Raw genomic sequence first — 22,937 nt, 5'->3', positions numbered from 1 at the left:
ACATTCTTCTTGCCCCAAGGGATAACACAGCATACCTGTGCTTCCTGGGCTCCTCTGGGAATTATTCAACCTCACAGCCATTATTTTTCTTCCAATTTGCCAACTGCTAGGTAGAGAAATCAACCATTTATGTAAACAGAAATAAATAAGTGTCCCCTGATTATGTCCACAGAGGCTTATTTGTGAAGAAGATAGATTTAGAAATATCGTGTGCAAGCTTGGGCAGAGGAAAGATAAATTACAAAGGAAACTGAAACAGAGTACTAGAGAGAGTCCCAGGAAACATGGAAGACATTTCAAATGACCACAGTTCTTGCTTTCTCTAGACATCTGAGATGTCAATAGGCTTATTTCTGTCATGTGAATGGGAAGATGTAATGAGATACTCTACTACCAGTGCTGTAGTCCTCATTATCATTTACAATTTTAATTGACAAAATATTATCCAACATATAATCACAAACTTTCGCAATTATAGTATTACTCTGAGAAATTTAGTCATTTAATTTAAATCTGACTTATTCTTGGAAGAAGTAGAGATAGGGGTAGCAACATAAGTTAAAGTCCCTTCACATGCTAATAATAAGAATATAATAAAAATCAAAACAATTTCAGAGCTGGAGAGATAGTTTCATGGTTAAGAACATATTCTGGTCTTGCAGGGGATGCAAGTTTCATTCCAAGTACCCAAGTCAGAGTCACATCCATCTAAAAATCCAGATTCAGGGGTTTCATAGACGTCCTGATTCTCCATGTACCTCTACTCACATGCACAATGGAAGAAAAAAATTATTGTGGATTACATAGCATTTATTATTATCACTGATTATAGAATTTACACTAGTTTCTGGCTGAATCCTCACAAGTACACAACTTAGGAAACCGCTTGCTAAAGTAAAAACAAAACAGTAGAACAGACACTATTCAGACAGAGCTATCTGTCTCCAAAATGTGTTATGATCTTGGTGCAGTTTTTCTATATTTGACTGCATAAAAAGTATCTAGGAGGCTTTGTATTCTATACAGAGCTCATAATACAGTCCCTGCTATACCTATCTTCATCCATATGCTCACATGCTCTGGCTAAAAGGAACATTAGACATAATGCCTACGACACATGAAATCACATCTCCCTGGTTATTGTTGGTCCGAAATGAGACAATCCTTTCACTTCCACTATCACCTCATCTCTAGATGTCTTCTGATTAGCTTCTTGATTATTTTACTAAATTCCTTCTTATAATTATGTATTATCATTAGTACATCACTAAATAGAAGGGAACATTGAACAACAAGTATTGTTTCTTTTCTTTTCTGAGACATGGTTTCTCTGTGTAAAAGCCCTGACTGTTCTGAAACTCACTTTGAAGACCAGGCTAGCCTTGATCTCACAGAGATCCATTTGTCTCTTCCTCCTGAGGGCTGGGATTAAAGACATGTGCCAACACACCTGTCTGAGGCATTTCTCTTAATGTGGAAACAAACAAATACCATTGGCTTTGTCCATCTTTATTTTTAATTCATTTGTTCATGTTTTCTCTATAAGAGCACAAATAGCAGCAATGAAAACAAGTACTCAAATTTGTATTATGTAAACCAAAGATAAGTAATTATTTCACTAGGTTGCTTTATTATAATATGCATTTCATTTTGTAAATGAAAAAGTAGGATAAGAATTGAATGAGTGTTCGGGGTTGTTGTTACTCCTGGCATCATAAACCAAACAGTAATCTAAAATAATATCAGATAAGATTTTCTAAAATATTTTTGACATTGATTCCTTTATGTATGCATATTCCACATACCTTGGGTAGAGGTCAGAAAACAACTTGGCAGAATTAAGATCTCTGCTTTTACCATGTGGATCCTGAGAGTTAAGCTGAGCTCATCAGGCTTCTAGGCAAGCACTCATTGTAACCTATTGAGCCATGTTACTGGCCCTAGGCCTAATACTTTCATAGATATCACCATGTAAAGATTAATTATGTGGCCACAATAATTAACTATACTGCACTTTTCTGTATGAGCTTAACAATGGGTAAGATCTTATATATTTTTGTATGAGCTTAACAATGGGTAAGATCTTATATATTTTTGTATTGCTCAATAGAGAGCCCGACAATTTGGAACCCCTACATATTCTTTCTCTTTAGTCATTACTTCCCTGTGATATCACCAATCGACAAAACTAATCTATCAAAATGATCTCAAGGTTAGACATTCAGTTTTCAGCCATAGAGGGGAAAGCACATCATATAATATAATGTATATGATACTCTGTTTTATCTTTTAGATTATGAGAAATTTTTATATGAGCATATACTGGTAGTAGATGTTGCTAATCTTAGGCAGTCCTAGAGAAGTAAGATATTTAGACAAGATAATCCATCATAAAATATAATATAACAAATATTTTTAAAAAAAGTTACAGCATGGAACACACACAATTTGAAGAAGTTTTTAAAACCATAAAATAAATTGTTGTAGCATATTAAAATTAAAATAGTTGACTGGGTGATCTTAACCTCAATGTTGTCAGAAATGATATCTATGTAAAAAACGATAAAATACATGTCAATCTCTTCAAATATTGAAAAAAATTACTAAAATTAAGGAAATAACTGAAGAAATTTTCAAAATATTTATGAAACTTTAAAAAGTTTTTATCTAAACTAACCACATTTTATTTATGTTCAATCATTGACTATCTTAGTATACCCCAACATAAATTTTTGATCCCATATTCTGTGAGTCATAAATTTAACTTAGGTTTTTTCCTTATTAATACTTTGAGAATTCTATACATTGTGTTTTCATCATATTTGTCAGTATCCCAACTTCTCTCAGATGCACACCCTCTTCCTTACCTATCCAAATTTGTATCTTCAGTTTTTACAAACCTATTGAAACCAATTTTTGTTGCCTGTATACTCTTGGTTAAATTGTCATCCATTGATGTATTGCTGACCTTCTTGGGTCCATATCCTTAAAGAAAGCTAACTCTCTCTTTTTCAACAGCTATCAATTTCCATTATCTCCTCAGGTGGGGTGATGCATTTTGCCCACCTCCTCCCTCCATGCTGAGATTGTGTATGTCTTAAATTTGTATGAGTCTCCCCGCCCCTGCTCTCTCTTTGAGACAGGGTCTTTCTGTTTAGCTTTGGAACCTATCCTAGAAATTGCTTGTAGACTAGGCTGGGCTTGATCTCACAGAGATCTGCCTGCCTGTCTCTGCCTCCTGAGTGTGAGTGCTGGGATTAAAGGCATATGCCACAACTGCCCAGATTTGCATGTCCTCTTGACCACTAACATTTCATACATGCAAATGATCTCCTATGTCTGAAAAACACAGTTTTTTCTTGTGTAATTTTCTATGTCTTATATATTTTCTACCCTCTATTCCATAATGATCCCTGAGCTCTGGGATGTCCTACTTAAAGCTGAGTATTCTGAAGACTTATATTTTCTGAACTTAACTGGTTGTGCTAATAACCACTTGCTACAAATAGAAGCTTGAAATATACACTGATCTGTGGGTATAGGAATTGTGAGTTAGTTTAATACTATGTTCATTTATAAAAGTAATAATATAAGGCTCTCCTCTAGGAGCTATGGTATGTCTACCCTCAAGTTCTTATATTAAAAAGTTTAAATGTAGTGGCCTTAAATGGGGATAACAGTGCCTCAACTAGATACCACAAACTAACAACAAAAAGCCCAGAGCCCGAAGTTGATTACCTTTTTTGGGTTTGTTGTCTGGGAAGATCTTGCCCAAAACATTATAAGTTAGTGCCATTGCTCTTGGTTATTCTCTACAAGTAGATAGTAAGACTCTATTGCTGAAGAAATCACCTACTTGAGTCATAGAAAAAGGACAAAAATATCCTAATACTTACCTAGAAGCTTTATCCCTACTGGCTAGTTCTCATGATGTTGGAAGGTTCCATACATGCTACTTACCCATTTGTGAACTTTTGGAGCTATAATAATGAGTAGTCTGGTAATATATCCTCATTAGTGCAATAGCAGCACAAATATGGAGTAACCAACCATATTCTAATTAGATTTAAGACCTGCTTCATACCTAGAACTGCTTTTGGTACTGACTTAAGTTTTATTCAGTCAAAATAAAAGCATCAGAAGGCTGTGCTCTTAAGGGAAGCTCTAAGGAATAATCCATTTTATTGTCTTTTACACCTTGTAAGGTTTCCTTCAGTCTTCCTTTGTGGCTCCTTACTTGCTTATGAAATAAAATGAAGACTGTAGTGTTTCTTTGGTCCTTCTTCCATTATAGCTTCACATTCTCTGACTTCTTATTACATTGGATTCAATTGGAGAGTTTAAATTTATATTTATGTTTATGGTAAAATAATTAACAATTCTACATTTGCCTGTAAATTTAATTTCCCTTGGTCATTCAGTCACAACATTGAAAATGAGTTCATGAGTATTTGAGGGGGCATATTAATATACATATCACATCTTTGTTTTGTGTGTGTGTGAGAGAGAGAGAGGAAGAGAGAGAGGAAGAAGTTCTATCTTGATCCCGTCGGAAATAAGAGCAATAGGGCATCTGAGAGAATGTAAATCAAATATAAGATTGTTCTTATCTGATCAAATGAATAATTTATGAAATATCAAGGCATGTGACCTAAATAAGAGTTTACTCATGAGAGATAAAGAGTTCCTTTGGACTTTCTTAATGTAGTCTGTAGTGGCATTTCATTTGTATTTGAATAAATAAAGCTTGCACGAGGATCAGAAAAGTAAAACAACCACACTGGCCAGCTTTACAGACCAGGCTGCAATGACACCACTTTTAATCCCAGTAGCCACACTAGCTTGCCATAGAAACCAGGTGGTAGTTGTACATGCCTTTAATTGCCAAACTAGAGAGGATTATATAACGGGAGGAGACAGCTCTCAGTCTCAGTTTCATTTGGATGATTCCTGGAGGCAGGAACACCATTTTGGACTGAGGTCAAGGTAAAAGTTTGGCTAGCTGCTTTGCTTTTCTGGTTTTCAGGTTGAACCCCAATATCTGTCTCTGAGTTTCTATTAAAAGACTGCTTATGAACCACTAGAATATGACTGAGAGAATTTTGATCCTTTATGAAGTTTTTGCTTGGTTGGTTTTTAAACTTCTTTCAAATTATATTTCATTTTTTTTTTACAATGAAGTACTCCTTTGTATCATTTGGCTGACTGTAGAACTGACTCTACTCAATATTGGTCCAGAGAAAGAAGAAATAATCATCAACCAGAACATGGACTTTTTAGATTGGTACTAGTTGTGAAGTGACATGGGCAAAGACTGATTTTCTAATTTAATTCATTTTCTAAGAAATTGGTCTGTTAAACCAACTAACAAATAGTCAATCTCTTTTCTTAACTGGAAACTTATGAACAGCTAACAGCTGTCACAATACAGGGTAATAAATCAGCTTAATAAGGTATTGACTAATGGTTTTATAAATTTCAATGTGCATGTATTATTCTATGTTTTGTTCGGTTTTTATACTAAATTAATGGGATTTCTTTTTGTAAAAGGAAATGCTTTCAGAACTTATTGGTGACTTTCTAATTTTATTTTTCTGCTAAACTGAAACCATAGTAACTTGTAAATAGTATATTTCATTTGTCCTATGTTAAGGTGATTTTTATCTGCCTGGACTAGTCTCAGTTAATATTAAAAAATCCCTTTACTGCAAATATGTGAGAGACACAGTATCCTAAATATTGAAACAATTTTGAACTACATTATTTTGCAATATAGTCTAAATTTAAGTAGTTTTGTACAAACACATACACAAATTGAATTTTTTCAGTTCATTTAACAGTTTCCAGAATATGTCTTAGCAAACAAAATTGTAATTTCTTTAACATGGCATATTTTAGCTTTTCCTGTTAAATCATGAGAAGTGAAAATAGTGCATCTGATTGAATTCTCCAATTTGGTTCACGATTTAGTTTAACTGCAATCTGAGCTAAAAGGTATTTTATATAGATATCCTTTTACCATTGTGTTAAAGGAGAGAAAGTATTTTACATAATTCAAATACTCAACTCTTCAGGGTTCCCTGCCGTGTGGGAAGTCCAAGGACCACCCATCTCCATCCAGGTCTAGAAAGGTGAGCATCCAGACTGCCTAGGCTCCCACAAAGCCAGCATGTGCAGTAGGATCAAAAACCCACTGCCATTGTTCTTGAGTTCTCAGTAGTCCTCATTGTCCTCTAAGTTCAGCGAGTCCGGTTTTATCCCAGGTTTTTTCAGACCCAGGCCAGCTGGCCTTGGTGAGTTCCCGATAGAACATCCCCATTGTCTCAGTGTGTGGGTGCACCCCTCGCGGTCCTGATAGCTCTTTGGGCTGACAAGGGAGGGGGACTTGATTGGGGGAGGGGGAAGGAGATGGGAGGCGGTGGCAGGGAAGAGACAGAAATCTTTAATAAATAAATAAACGGAAAAAAAATAAAGTAAGAACAGAAAGTTATATCATCTTAAGGATAAAAGAGATTTTAGTGTTTATATGACTAAATAAATAAAGCTATATCAAATTAAAAAATAAAAAAAACAAATACTCAACTCTTGGAACTACTTTCAGAATATTCTATATAACAAAAAGTATAAAGCAATTGAAAAGGGAGTATTCTGACATTGTAAATGAATCCTCTGACCAGTGACTAAAGCATCTAAGATTTTGGTATACTCTGTTGCTTTAAGACATTTAAACTTATATCAATTTCCTCTGAGACAATAGGAAAATACTACCATCAAAGACCTTTCCTGCAGCAAAAATTCACATTAGATAAATAATATGATATGACTGTGAAAATTCTAACTATATGGGAACATAGGTATATACAAGTACATATATACATACAGTAACAATTGATTTAAAAGTAGTCAATGAATTTGATGGAGAACAGGTAGGGGTATACGATAGGGTCTGAAAGAAGGAAAGGGAAAGGGGAACTTAGCCTCTTAAAAGTTCTGGTAAGTAATGTTCAGTATTTACAATACAAATCACTCCTTATCTATATTTTAACCTGCTAAAGGTGTAGTGTTAACACATTACAAATATCTGGATAAAACTTAAAAACCCTTATCAAAATATTACTTTTATGGTTTGAGATGATAAGGGTTTATTGTCAATTGATTTGCTGAAACCAGATATGTAAATTCAATGTGTAGTTTCTATTTTTACTTTAAGAGACTATTACAAAGTGTTGGAGAGGTGGTTCAGTGGTTAAGAATGCTTGTTGTCCTTACAGAGAACCTATCAATCAGATGTTTGTTTACAACCACTTATGACTCCAGATCCATGGGATTTGACATCCTCTTCTAAAATTCTTGGGCACCTGAACAAAAGTGCATATGTACATACAGATACACACAGACAGACTCACAAACTTTTTCAAAACTTAAAAAGAAACTATTATAACTATTTTAAAACAACACACTTGAAATATATGTTCTGAAAATATTTGTTCATACATGAAGAAAACAAAATGATCACAGTTTTATTTTCTTCTGTTTTACCAATTTTGTTTTAAAATGAAGTTTAAGCATTGAAAATATTTTTGTGGAAATGACAATGTTTTTATGTGATAAAATATGAAGCATTAATTTGAAAAATATGCCATGTTCTGTTATTTCAGAAACAGCATTGTGAAGGTTACATTAAAAAACATAGCAAGAACCTATGATTTATGACTGATTTTCGTACCATTAGCTAACATATTCTGCAAGATGTTAAGGAGGTTGTAAGAACCCTAAAGAACTAATTATTTCTTCAAATGTTGATATGTCATTTTTAATAGGCTGATTCTTAATTTGAATCTGACTTTCTATATTTTTTTAACTAACACAAATATTTTTGCTTTGCATCTGTCTTTTACTAGCAACAGTTCCAGTTTATATTGATTTTTGGCATATTTTTCCTCTAAAGTGCTTTTTTGTAATTATACTGTATTATATTAAATGAATTCAAATAAAAGAGAATGGCAATTAAGTACTTCATTCTCCAAGCAAAGGAAATTTGAAGCCCTTCCTGAAACAGAAGTATCATTGTGACCTCTGTGTGAATATTTTTTCAAAATTTACTTACTCAAACATTTAAGATGCTCAGCATTTATAGTTTAAGATTTCCTTAATTAAATCAATTATTGACTCATTTCTGTAAAGGTTTGCCTTTGAGACATTGTTATCATTATAAACTGGTAGTGGGGGACAAGTCCCACAAGGGGCAGCAGTCCCCTGAGGGGAGGTGGTGGGTCACCCAAGGCCTCAGCAGGTTCCCCTTGGCAGGTGTGAGACCATGGCTGGTGAGAGAGAGATATGCCATTATGCCATGCAGAGAAAGTTTGAGTATAGAGTTTATTTAGTGGGTTATAGAGAGAAAAAGAAAGAGAGAGAGAGAGAGAGAGAGAGAGAGAGAGAGAGAGAGAGAGAGAGAGAGAGAGAGAGAGAGAGAGAGAAGTGGGAGGAGAAAAGCAGTAGATACCTCTTCAAAAGAGGACTGGAAAGAGAGAACAGGCTGGAGAGAAGTCAGAAGATCTGGTTGCCTCAGCAGAAGGTGGGGGTGAGAGTGAGTGGGCCTTGTCTCTTAAAGGAACAGGCTACCCAGGTGACAGACCAGGCCAACAGATTATAACAGTCCCATCTTTTTTTTTTATAATAAAAAGGCAGGAAGTTACATATAGCAGGTTGAGGGAATTGTAATGGTGAATTCTCAAGACTGATTCCTGCTTATTTGTGGGCATTGTCATGGGGGGCCTGAGAAAGCTAGGTGCTGGTCATATCCTAGGGTAGCTGGTCACTTTACTCCTGTCCAAGGTTTGTGGTATGGAACTGTCCAGTGTCTCTTGGACCTGGCAAAGTGTTGGCAAAACAGGACAAAGTTAAGTTTAGGGAAAAAAGTTTTAGGACCAGGAAATTGAGAGGGGTGTATCTGATCTGTTTAAGGTGGATCTTTTGATTTGGCTTCGTAGAACTCACAAGATTTTTTTGAGTTTGTAAATACATAAGTTTTAGACATATACATTGTATAAACAGCAGCATATTTATGTCAGAATGACTGTGGCAGATGTTTTTTCACAATGAAAAGTATTTTTAAGACTATGAAAGGCAGCATAAGAGAGAAATTTGATAACTTGCATTTGTCCTCACATCTCTATAACTTGTAGTCACATTCCCTAATAACTTACATTTGTATATCTTAAAACACCCTTTATATAGAACATATTAATAAGTTATACTGAAATTTGTTTGGAGAGTTTGTCCTTTTACACTTAAATGCTCTCAGCTGTCAAACTGCTTCAGAGATCTTTGAGAAGGATAAAATTTTACTTGAGTTATTGATTAAAAATCGACAGAAAATTTACTTGTTTGGCTAGCTAGAAGAGCTACTCCTTAAGTTCCTCCATGATGGTTAAGGGCAGGGTATCAGGTCTGTATTTGCTTTCTGTTGTTAGAAGCAGAGACTGCCATACTTCAGAAGATCCTGTGTGTTAGAAAATCTATAGGAAGACAAGCCTACCTTGACCTGAGCAGCTAGGTTGTCAATTCCAGAGATTCTGTCCACTATCTGGAGATCTTCAGTTTAGATAAAGGCAGTTTTTCCCAGTGGTCAGTGCTTTCTCTTGATGAAGCGAATTACAGATGGACACTGTTCTGTGCCTACCTGTCTTCTGTCTTCTTTGGAGGAAGTGGAGTGCTGCTGCTAGGAGCCAACCTGTCTCTGTTATAGAAAGTCTTTTAATAATTAAACATTTAAATGCCATATTCCCAAGAACTCTGAGCAGTTGAGTACTGTTTATCGGGCATAGATAAGTTAAAACTACAGTGTAGAATCTGCCTAGAGAACTGGATCCAAGCTTGACTGTACTGGCTCTCAACTTAACAGTTAAGATTTATACTTTTTGAAGACAAAGAAGAAAAAAAACTGTTTGCAATAGAAGCTTAATAGTAGAATTGACAATAGTGGAAAACAGCTTATTGTATTTTAAAAAAGGGTTGGATTACATACAGTATTTTTCTAAGAGACTTAAAAGTTTATGCCAATTTAAAATATGAAACTTAAAGCCGGGCGATGATGGTGCACACCTTTAATCCCAGCACTCGGGAGGCAGAGGCAGGCGGATCTCTGTGAGTTCGAGACCAGCCTGGTCTACAGAGCGAGTTCCAGGACAGGCTCCAAAGCCACAGAGAAACCCTGTCTCGAAAAACCAAAAAAATAAAATAAAATAAATAAATAAATAAAATAAAATAAAATATGAAACTTATTGATTTCTTTGTCTGAAATGAGATATAATGAACTCAAGACATTTAACAGTAAATATACAAACATTTATACATGTGAAGTTAAATGAAAAGTGAGTGAGAGGTAGCTGGTTAGGAGTGGGATGCCACATATAGAGCCTGCTGCTGACACTCTTTGGCTAGGGGGTGAAACCTCTGGCTCCTCCCTTTGTTAAGCTTAAAGAAAATGGTAGCAGCAATGGTTGTCCATGTGGTGTAACTCTTTAAATTTAGCCATCCCTTGGTAGAAGTTAGAAATGTCAGCCTGTTTCTCATGGGTGAGGCAGAAAAATAAACAACTGACTCAAGTTTTACCCATTCATCCACAAGATAATGGGGGGCTGAGAAAGGGCAGTCACCTGAGAGGGACTAGGCCGGAAAGGAACAGTATCCCCAAAAGGATCTGTAAATCCAAGGGGCCCTGGGCCCAAAAAGACAAATGCAGTGCTCTGTGAGTGCAGTGCTAAGGGAGAACCCAAGAAAGGGCAGTTGTCCACGAGGCACTAGGCCAAAAGGGAACAGTCTTACCAACTGTCCCAGCGGACTGACAGAATGTCGGGTCGTGGGCTGTAAAAATGTCCAGGTTTAGGATTTTCACCCACAGTGGTAAGAACAGGGCTCCATGAATGGTATAGTTTGGTATAGTTTTGTTTTATTGTTTCCTTCCCATATCATATATCTCTACACTTTATCAACTGGCACAGTGCTTCCATGAGATGATGTTGGATGTTAGTTTTACATTTCACTCAACTAGAATTCTGGATCCATCTGAGATATTATTGCTTCATGTGGTGGTTTGAACCTCTGACCTGTAAACCGGCCCTAATGAAATATTTTCTTATAAGAGTTGCTGTGGTGCCAGGCGATGATGGTGCTCGCCTTTAATCCCAGCACTCGGGAGGCAGAGGCAGGCAGATCTCTGTGAGTTCGAGACCAACCTGGTCTACAGAGCTAGTTCCAGGACAGGCCCCAAAGCCACAGCGAAACCCTATCTCGAAAAACCAAAAAAAGGCTGGGCGTGGTGGCGCACGCCTTTAATCCCAGCACTTGGGAGGCAGAGGCAGGTGGATCTCTGTGAGTTCGAGGCCAGCCTGGTCTACAAAAGCTAGTTCCAGGACAGGCTCCAAAGCCACAGCGAAACCCTATCTCGAAAAAAAAAAAAAAAAAAAAAAAAAGAGTTGTTGTGGTCATGATGTCCCCAACTAAGACAGAAGTTGGTACCAGGGACTGGGGTATTTCTGTGATAGGTCTGACCACAAGTTTATTTGATGGAAGCTGGGACAGTTGGGGACTTTGGAATAGAAAAGCAGTTGGAAGATTTAAGTGAGACTTAATGGGCTGTACTAGTAGAAACATGGAAGACAGTGGTGTTGAGGGTGATTTGAGCTATAGGAGCCTGGCTCAAGAGGTTTCAGAGTAGAATATTAGTATGTGGCCTAGAGACTTATTTTGTAATACTTTGGTGAAGAATGTGGCTCCATTTTCCCATTGTCCAAAGAAGCTGCCTGTGGCTAAATTGAAAAGTTAAGAATATTTTACCTTCTTTATATCATCTTGTGTCTTAATGATCTTCCTTGGAAGATGAGCTGTTTCGCCTCCCTTTAAAACTTCATGCATCTTAATACGCTTTCCTCTAAGATGGACAGGTTTATCTTAGAGGAAATTACTACACAACAGTTTCTTTGTAAACTACACAACCAGATTGAGTACTATTTTCTTACACAAAATTTTTAACTATATTTTTTCCACTTCTATCAATTAGCATCAAGACGTGTGGAAGTTATATAATTAATAGGGCTATGTATACAGAAACCACTGGGTAAAAACCACTCTCGCAGACTAACTGATTACACCTGGTACTCTTGAGACTTATTTGGTAAACTGGAAGGGGGAAAAAACTAGATCAGCAAATCACAAAGTGCTCTTCAAATATTACTCTGTTCTGACAGAGTCTGTCTGATCCTGTGATGAGCTGTAGTTGAGTTATGAAGGAGTAGAAATTACAACAATAACTCCTAATAGAAGAACCAGGATCAAACTATCATGGAAAATGACAAATTTCTAGAAGTAGAGCAATGGAATTCAGTTCCTTTAGAGTAGTCATTACTGCTTTCTACTTTCAATCAGTAAAACTGAAAGAAGTGAAAGAATCCATAAGTTCACTGCATCGAAGCTTAGCCTGTCTTGAAGATGACAAATAAATACAAAGTAATGGTGACTTGTACAGAAGACTATATTTTTCTTTCAAATAATATTTTAGGCAGATATCTCAGACTATGCAGCAACTGGAGAAAACCATTTCGTTGTGCTCCCTTTCTTACAGATGACATTCTCATTGTGAACAGATGGCTGTTCTAACACTAACCATCATTACTGCCTTCTAGTTGAGAAGAATTCCAGTTTTAAGGAAGGGTCCCCCTTTTAAACATACATTCAAGAAGTGTGGGGTAATAAGGAAAGCAGCATAAAAATAGCTTAAAAACCTAGAACACCACTGCTTTGGTACTATATCTATACTTCTCTTGTAATATACATTTAGCAGCCCAAGACTCCTACCTATGTGTTCTATACACACATAGGTATTTTCCTTTAAGAAAAATACACCTAGCAACCTGTTTGCAGTCTGGGACCCCCACCTGTATCAGGATGTTCAGTATACCTGCTTTAAATAAAGATAATAATTATTCCCCTGAACAACTTTTTCAAAATATTCAATTTCCATTCAAACACATCCAGGAATGAGTGTAGGAACTATGGACAATGGGTCTGAACTGGTTTGGAGTATATGTGTAATAAGGCAAACTGTATACTCTAAGTAAATGTTTAAGGAGAATTTCTTATTAACTACACCTCTTCACTACTGGACATATATTATGATTAAAAACAGATACACTTTGAGAAAGCACATGTGTAAATGCAAGGGTTATATAATTTAATCTATTGATCAAGGTAAAGACCCATCTGTGCGGAGCCCCTAAACAACCAAACTCCTTTTCTTGAATTCCTTAAAGCAAAGCTCCAAACAATCCTTGAGGACACTTGAATATCTTCACTCAAGTTTTCTGCCTTCACATATTCCTTTCAAATATATGCTAGCAGTTTGCTTTGAATGACATAGTCCTTTTATTTTTGCAATTTGCGTGAGCCTTTGACTACAAGGCCAAAACCCTGGAAATAATGGAACCAAGCTCTGAATCACTGCTAACATGAGGAATGTTAACAGTTTTAGGCCACCTTGTGCTTCAGACAAAAACACTGTGAAGCAAATAAATGAAGAAATAAAGCATTTCTTGTTTGAATAAAATTCACAGGATTAATTTCTATTGTTCCTATTGTATCTTTCATTGTTCAGAACTAATGTGGCCATGCTTAGTTACAAGGAAAGAAATAAAATATAGTTGACTTTTACCTATTATTCTTAATAAGTTTCACCAGTGAAAGAGAAGAAGGTAAAAAGCAGTCCTTGCTGCAACCAAAAAATATGTAAAATTGCTGTGATATCTGTCTTTGAGATCAAGACAGTATTATAGCAGCTGTACAATGAAATTTATAGAATTTTATAGGCACAATGCAGCATTACAAGGTAAACATGGAGAATCTCAAGGGAAACATCATTTTTCTTTAATGTTAAGCAATTTACAATATTTTGATATTAAACCCAATGCAATTATGTGCGCAAGTTAACTGTCAACTATACATGATTAGTAGGAAATGAAACAAGACTTTAAGTAAAATTCTCTTTCAAATTGCTTAAATTTCGCCTTTTAATTTTACCTTCTGAGGGAATTGTACCTTAGGCTTTATTTTAATAAAAACTTAGTAATGCTTTGAAAATCATGTAAAGCAGTTGTAATTTTAAGACTATAATACTCAAAGATAAACATCTTTTTAGACTGTAATTAATAGCATATCTGAAGTATTAACTTTTGTGTGGCAAAAATATTGGTGTTTTTTCCTTAATGAATTGGTACTTCTCTCTGTGATTCCTCTTCCAAATTTGCACACATATGCTTTCAAACTTACTTGTTTAGCCTTCATCCTATTTTCATCTGTCCTAAAGCATGTGATTATCACTTTTTATTCTCATGTTTGTTGATGAGAAGGAAGATCATTTCAAAAGATATTAAATAGAAAATAGTAATCATTTTTTCAGTCTCTTTCCCTAGAACACACACACACACACACACACACACACACACACGCACGCCCACACGTATTCATGCTTTATTTTAGTCTTTCAACTCTGCAACATAATTTTTGTTCAAAATTGTGTTTCTCCTTTTTAAATGCCTGTAAACTATTTAATGCTTTTATTTAAAATTGTTTTATTTAGTATTTTCTTATTCTTTGACATAAGTTTTCATTTTACAAAATCCAATTAAATGACTCTATAAGGTGGTATACATAACACTACATTAAAATTTATTTGACAAATATGTCCACATTTTTCTATTATATTTGTTTATTAAAATTGATTCTTGTTAATTATACTCAATGATATTTCTCTGCAAACCATAATTATATATTGCCATAAATTTCTACTAATAGACTTAATTAGGCCAAATATATAGTGCCTTAAAAAGGATTTTGATGATTGGTTTAAAAAAAATCTATCTTACAGAAAATTTTAATAATGGGTTTTACCAACAATGCAGGTCAGTCAGTGCCTGATAAAGAATTTCAGCACCAATAGAATGTAGAAAAGATTAATTACTAAAGCATCAATTTTATATTTGACAAAGTAATATTCCATTCTTACTTTAATTGACATTTAATTACTAGTCTTTCTACATATGCTTAAATGTATCCTTTTGTGAATTACCTTTTAAAGCTTGTTCCCCTGCTCATTGTCAAGTATGTAATTTTCTTTTGGATTTACATAATAATAGTATGCTGTATTTTTCACTTGCATTAACTAATAAAGCACAAAAGCAGGTGTCTTTATTAAGTGTTCTACTCTATAGATAAAAGTTACACAGTTGATGAAGAAAATCCTATTTTTATCTTCAGTGAGAGTTACCAAATAATAGACCTGCTTAGGCTACAGACATACCAAATTCATGCATTTTGGTGTCTAATAAAATTATGCCTCAAAAAATTGTATTAACTTACAATTTTAAAATATGTTGAATCATCTGAATTGTAATCAACTGAGCCTTTATATCATCAAATCCAGGAATTTGGTCAGCCAATAATTTAATAATACATATTTAACTCCTAAACCTTGGAAAATCTGTCTGGACAAATGTCTTAGGGTTTCTATTGCTGTGAAAAGGTACTCTGACCACAGCAACTCTTATTAATGAAAACATTTAATTTGATGGCTTATAGTTTCAGAAGTTTAGTCCACTGTCATCATGGAGGTACATGGTAGCATCCAGGTAGACATGGTGCTAGAGCTGAGAGTTCTACAGCTTGATTGGCAGGCAAAAGGAAGTGGTCTAAGAGCTTGAGCATATTTGAGACCTCAAAGTCTGCCTCTACCATGACACACTTCCTCCAACAATACTACATCTACTCTACAAGGTCACACCTCCTAATAGTTCCACTCTCTATGGAAGCCATTTTCTTTCAAAGCAACACACTAGCTCATAATGAATTTGAAACAATATCAATATATCTGTTGCTCATAGTTGGATTGAAGTTTTAAAACCTGGAATTTTTATTGATGATTTAAAATATATTAGTAATTCTTCAGAAATATTTAAGCATGCATTATTTGGCTACTATACTGTGTTTTGATATATTCCCATTTGGTGTCCCTGGGCTATGACCTCTGTAGGAGTTTAGACCAATGTTTCAGAAATTTTAATCTACATAGAAATTATCTGGTGATCCCTTCCAAGCTGTTTCTCATTCTAGGGTCTGTAGTGAAATCTCAGGTCCCAGATAGTAACTAATTTTTGTTTGTTTATTTGTTGGTTCATTTGTTTTTCTGACCAAAATTTGAATAGTAACATTTTAGTATTCTTGTAACAAAAAAGACTCTATAACACCTTTTTTTCAATTTTTTTATTATGTGTATAAGTGTTTTGTCTACATGTATGCATATGTACTATATGCATGCCTGGAACCCACATACACAAAAAGAAGGTGCCAGATTCTCTGAAATTGGGGTTATGGACTATTATAAGTTGCCAGTTGGTTGGGAAAACCAAACCAGAGTCCTCTGCAAGTACACCAAGTGTTCTCAGCCCTTGAGTCAACTCTCCAGCCCCTGCAACAAAAGTTTGCTTTTAGAGTAACTGAAGTTATTGAATAATGTAACTAAAGTCTTTAATTTCTTCATACAAATAAGTTAATACAGGATTCTAAAATTGCATAACTACTACATTTGAATTAAATTAGTTATTTAGGTTTTTTCCTTTTTAAAAATACATTTAAGATGTTTTTCTTTTAAAAAAATATATTGGTAGCTAGGCATAGTTTTATGCCTCTAATCCAAACACTCTGTAAGCTGATGCAGGAAAAATGTAATAAGGTCAAGGCTAGCATGTGCTTTGTAGTGAAACTCAGGCCAAGATAGGCTATAGTATGACATACTGTCGCACACAATGCATTGGTAAATTATTTTTATTTTCATAAGCCTGGTCTATAATATCCTGTTGTCCTTTGTGGGTGAAATTGCCCGGGGTGTAAACATTACCCAGGTTCTATGTAAATATAGTACTCTAGTACTGCTTATAGAATAAGGAAGTATAGACAGGCAAATGTCCTACACTGGTATCTGTTGGGCTCCATGAACACAGCATTACTCAAAGTCCAGATTAGGACAAGTTGTATTGAGACAAGACATCTTTACCAACAGTTTTCTGCTGTGTTCTAATGTGAGCCAAATTTTTCCAGTGGACTGTTTGAAACTGTAACCTTTGTTCTTCTCTAGTTAGGGAGCAAGCTATTCTCTTTCTATCAAACCTCAAGAGGGCAAAGGAATGGAATTAAGTTATGTGAGCAATATTTTAAAATAATAGTGTCTCATAGCTATAACCAAAGGATCATAAAGATACTAATACTCAGGTGATTCCTAGTCATGTATATTTTTGAGTATTTAAAATTTTAAATGATAAATAATATTTGTATATATTTAAAAGATGGAGCATGATATTTCTGTTTTTTCTTTTCTTTTTTTGATAATTTCAGTTTTTTATTGATATTTATTGAGCTCTACATTTTTCTCTGCTTCCCTCCCTGCCTCTCCCCTCCTCCTTTCAGCCCTCGCCCAAGGTCCTATGCTCCCAATTTACTCAGGAAATCTTGTCTTTTTCTACTTTCTACTTCCCATGTAGATTAGATCTATGTAAGTCTCTCTTAGTGCCCTGATTTTTGTCTAAGTTCTCTGGGATTGTGGTTTGTAGGCTGTCTTTCTTTGCTTTATGTTTAAAAACCACCTATGAGTGAGTAAATGTGATAATTATCTTTCTGTATCTGGGTTACCTCACTCAAAATAATATTTTCTTGCTCCATCCATTTTCCTGCAAAATTCAAGATGTCATTATTCTTTTCTGCTGTGTGGTACTCCATTGTGTAAATGTACCACATTTTCCTTATCCATTCTTCAGTCGAGGGGTATTAAGGTTGTTTTCAGGTTCTGGCTATGACAGACAAAGCTGCTATGAACATAGTTGAGCACTTGTCCTTTTTGCACGAATGAGCATCCTTTGGATATATACTCCAAAGTGGTGTTACTGGGCCTTGAAGAAAGTTGTTTCCTAATTTTCTGAGAAGTCACCACACTGACATCCAAAGGGGTTGTATCAACTTGCACTCCCACCAGCAACGCAGAAGTGTTCCCTTTTCCCCACAACCTCTCCAACACAAGTTGTCATTAGTGTTTTTGATCTTGGCCATTCTTACAGGTGTAAGATGGAATCTCAGAGTTGTTTTGATTTGCATTTCTCTGATGACTAAGAATGTTGAACATTTCCTTATGTGTCTTTCAGCCATTTTAGATTCCTTTGTTGAGAGTTCTCTGTTTAGGTTTGTAGTCCATTTTTTATTGGATTATATGATCTTTTGGTGTCCAATTTCTTGAGTTCTTTGTATATTTTGGAGATCAGACATCTGTCTGATATGGGGTTAGTGAAGATCTTTTCCCATTCTGTAGGCTGTCGTTTTGTCTTGTTGACTGTGTCCTTTGCTTTACAAAAGCTTTTCAGTTTCAGTAGGTCCCATTTATTAATTGTTTATCTCAGTATCTGTGCTGCTGAAGTTATATTTAGGAAGTGGTATCCTGTGCCAATGCGTTCAAGTATACTTCCCATTTTCTCTTCTATAAGGTTCAGTGTGGCTTACTTTATATTGAGATCTTTGATCCATTTGGACTTGAGTTTTTTGCATGGTGATAGATATGGGTCTATTTTAATTCTTCTACATGTTGATAACAGGTTATGGCAGTACCACTTGTTAAATATGCTTTCTTTTTTACCATTTGATATTTTTTTGAGCATGGTGTTTCTGAGCAAATGTCCAGTGATTAGAGTAATTAGCAAGTATGTGCACATACCACTAGTGTGGGAGGTCCTTCTGTATATGTGTTGCTCTTATTGGTTAATGAATAAAGTTGTTTTGTTCAGTGGCTTGGCAGAATAGAGCAAGGTGGGAATAGAGCAGGCAGATAGAGGAAGAGAGCAGGTAGAGGTAAAGGGAAGCCATGTAGCCTCTGGAGAAGGCAGATGCTAGAACTTTGTCTGGTAAGCTACAGCCATGTGGCAATATACAGATTAATAAAAATGGGTTAATTAAAGATATAAGAGTTAGCTAAAAAGCCACTTAAGCCTTAAGCTATTGGCCAAGTTGTATTGCAAGATAATATAGTTTCTGTGTGGTTATTTTGGATCTGGGCATCTGGGAACAAGCAACTAGCCTCCACCAACAAATTGGTGCCCAAAGTGGGGCCAAGTCCATGCTTACAGGGATCTCCCCACTTTCCGTGCTCCCTATTCACCAGCCCAGGTACATTTATCCCCACACCACTTCCCACCTGCTGCTGCTTAGGAACCTGACTTTCCCCTCCACAGCTGGACTTTGAGGGGACTCGCGACTGAGAGACAACTTTTGGGTGTCCTTCTTATTCTGGCCACCAAGTCTCTCTGTGTATTGAATTGCTTTACTTGTCCTTAATAACTGTTCTTATTTTGTTAAGCAAAGCATATTTATCAGTATCTAAGTAGGCAACAGCACATGGAACCAGTGTAGGACATTGTGTGGAATCCGTGCGGTAACACCACCAATCCTGGTGAAGCCAGCAGGAGCCCCATCTGCTCACTTCTCCCCTCAGCATCTGTCTCCTCTGGTGGCTACATGCCTTACCCTTGACTCTTCTTTCTTTACTCTTCTATTTGCTTGGAATTTCTGCCATGCTCTATTCTGCTAAGCCACTGACCAAAATAGCTTTATTCATTAGCCAATAAAAGCAACTCGGGCCAGGCAGTAGTGACTCATGCCTTTAATGCCAGCACTCGGGAGGTAGAGGCAGGCGGATCTCTGAGTTTGAGATCAGCCTGGTCTACAAGAGCTAGTTCCAGGACAGGCTCCAAAACCACAGAGAAACCCTGTCTCGAAAAACCAAAAAGAAAAAAAATAAAGCAACTCTGTCACAACACCACCACTATCACAAGTTATTCAAATTGCTTGTGAAAAAATGTAGCTAGCAATATCTGGAACATAGACAATTAGAAAGATGATACCTTCAGACAACCTAAATTTAAACCAAAACATAATAGTGATGATAATATCAATCCCTAAAAGTTAGGAACCATTTCCATAGTTGTTTTGCTATTATAACAATATAACAAGTAGTAACTTTTCAAGTTTTGATGAATTCAGTTTTGTTTCTTCTTAATATATCAATTTTATTAACATAATGTTAAGAGATGTTGGAGACTGGGCTGGTAGCCAGATACCAAAGAAAAAACAGAACCCATCTTTGACCTCCTAACATTAGCATAAATCTTCATTGTTGGGATATATATTTATAAAATATTCCTTCTAAACTTTTAGTAATACTATCTCTTTCAGAAGCCCTTTATTTAAAAATAAAATAAAGAACAATTATGACTTTCTGGTTTGCTAAGAATGTATATACTTGTCCTCATCTAGTACAATGCTCTAATCAGCTTGGCATCTGGACTAAATTGAAATAATTTATGAATATAGTAGAGAGCATGAAACATCAGCATTATGTAAAGGGCAATATATATAAATTTGAAAAATCATTACTCTACATTGCATGGTATACCAATCTAGTATATAATGAGAGGTGAATATGTACTTTAATGAGCAATTATAATGAGGAACAATACCTCCTCATAGATTTGTGATTTCTCCTTAATTTTCTTTAAATTATTTCTTATATGGAAGTCTTAATTGTAAATAACTAAACGTCTTTCACATAGAAAATAAAAACATAATTGTTTCACTTGCTGAAGTTCTTACAGCCCTGCTGTATGAGACTCCAGATCATAAGGTAACTAACTCCACATACATCTAAACAGACACAGAGGCAGATGTAGTTAAAAAGTCAAAAAGAAGGATTAATTCTGTGAAGGATTAACCTATGAACTCTTTGTAGAGAATTTTGGATTTATATCTGACTTTACAAGATGAGTTTTTTTTTCTCACAGATAAAGGATTACAAGAAGAACCTCTTAAGAGCAAACTAAAGATAACATTTCAATATGGGTATCCTGTTGAATGATTTTTAGTACAGTATTTGCCTCAAATCCAAGCAAGAAGATCGTCTAATTGTTGCAGTGAAGCTCTACATACCATATATGAGCATATACAAATATGTATACACATGCATGTGCAAACATATACTCAATGATAATGTCATATCTGTTTGCCTTTTTTCTCCCTGATCTGATAGTCAGTGCTAGCAGGGAAGAACTTACATGCCTTAAGTATCTTCTTTCATCAAACAACATCAGGCCCTAGAGAAATCTTTTGCACAGATACATTCTTCAATAGATGATTTCATTAAAATGCCATGAAGATTTAAGATTTGGATCACTTACATGCTAGAAAATGAATACTGCTTGGTTGGGGAAAGGTTTAAATGGCAAAAACATTTAAGTTATAAAAAGACAATTAATTAGCTGACCGGATTCAGTTCCTTGGCATGAATGCAACAAAGTTTTATTCAGTAAAATATAATCTTCAGGTAGCAATTCAAAATAACGTATGTTTTTCTGCCTTTAAAGTCATGTCTTGCTGTTTGATGCATACATTTAAGTTAGAGCAAAATTTTGTAAAGTTGAGCATGTAGTAGATAATTTGTAGTTATTTGTAGAGTTTGTTATTCTTCAGTTTTTATTTGTGTAGATTTAGTGTCAACATGGTTTACATTTACAAGCACATACACATTAGACACTAGAACTCTAAAAATATAGCTATCCATAAAAATTTCATTGACCTTCATAATTTAAAAATATATTTACTTCAATATTAATTTTAATTGTTTGAGCACTTCACACATGTAAATATACGTTCTGATCATATTCAACTCCATTTCCTTCCCCTCCAATATCTTCCCTAAATCCTCTGCCTCTATTCATTTCCACCTCATGTGCTTCTTTTAAACACCTAGTCCTTTTAGTGATACCTGTATGTGCATTGATGTGAGACTATATACTGGAATATGTGTAGCTGTTCATTGGTTGCATCCCTGAAGAAAATTGGCACTCCCTCCTACAGCATCCATCAGCACCCATGCTGGGACTTTGGCTAGCTTAACTTGAGCTCATGCAGGTCTCTTGTATTCAGACAAAGCTCCTGTGTTTTTGTTTTTTTTTTTTCGAGACAGGGTTTCTCTGTAGTTTTGGAGCCTGTCCTGGAACTAGCTCTTGTAGACCAGGCTGGTCTCGAACTCACAGAGATCCGCCTGCCTCTGCCTCCTGAGTACTGGGATTAAAGGCGTGCGCCACCATCGCCCGGCTCGCAAAGCTCCTGTGAATTCACAAGTGCACTACCCTGTCACGTTCCATTGCAGAGGTCCACTGCTTCAGGTTCTTACATACTTTCTGTCCCATCTTTTTCAATAATCCCAGAGCTTTGTAGGGAAAAGTTGTAAGATAAATTTACCATTTAAAGCTAAGCACAAGGAAAAGAAGCTTCTTGATGAGGATTGAGAGATTTACTAATCTATGAGTATAAAGATATGAATTTAGGGGGCAACTTATTAATACATCTGTTTAGTAGAATGATGTTCATTTTTCCCATAGGGCCTATGATTTAGCCAGTTGGTCTATGGCTTGTTAGTTTAGTTAACAGACCGGGAAGTATGTATTACCTTTTTTTAGGTTGTGGTCATCAGGATGAATAGTGCCCACTCAATACTGAAAGAATCTTTTAAACTTTAGATTTATAACTCAATGGTAAGAGCTTTTGCCTTACCAAATCAAGAACCTGAGTTTGGTCTCAAGCAGTGCAAAAGAGAAAACATTAATTTTGACATAAAATGTGTATAATAATTTCTATTTTTATGTGTTATATGATTTTCAATGAAGACTCATATTTTGGAGGAAAATTTAAAATGAGGACTAGTGAAAACTCAAGAACAATGGCAATGGGTTTTTGATCCTACTGCACGTGCTGGCTTTGGGGGGGCCTGGGCAGTTTGGATGCTCAACTTACTGAAC

Source organism: Microtus ochrogaster, unplaced genomic scaffold, assembly GCF_000317375.1.
Source record: "Microtus ochrogaster isolate Prairie Vole_2 unplaced genomic scaffold, MicOch1.0 UNK36, whole genome shotgun sequence".
NCBI classification, from domain to species: domain Eukaryota; kingdom Metazoa; phylum Chordata; class Mammalia; order Rodentia; family Cricetidae; genus Microtus; species Microtus ochrogaster.
Note: the sequence above shows the minus strand (reverse complement) of the source record.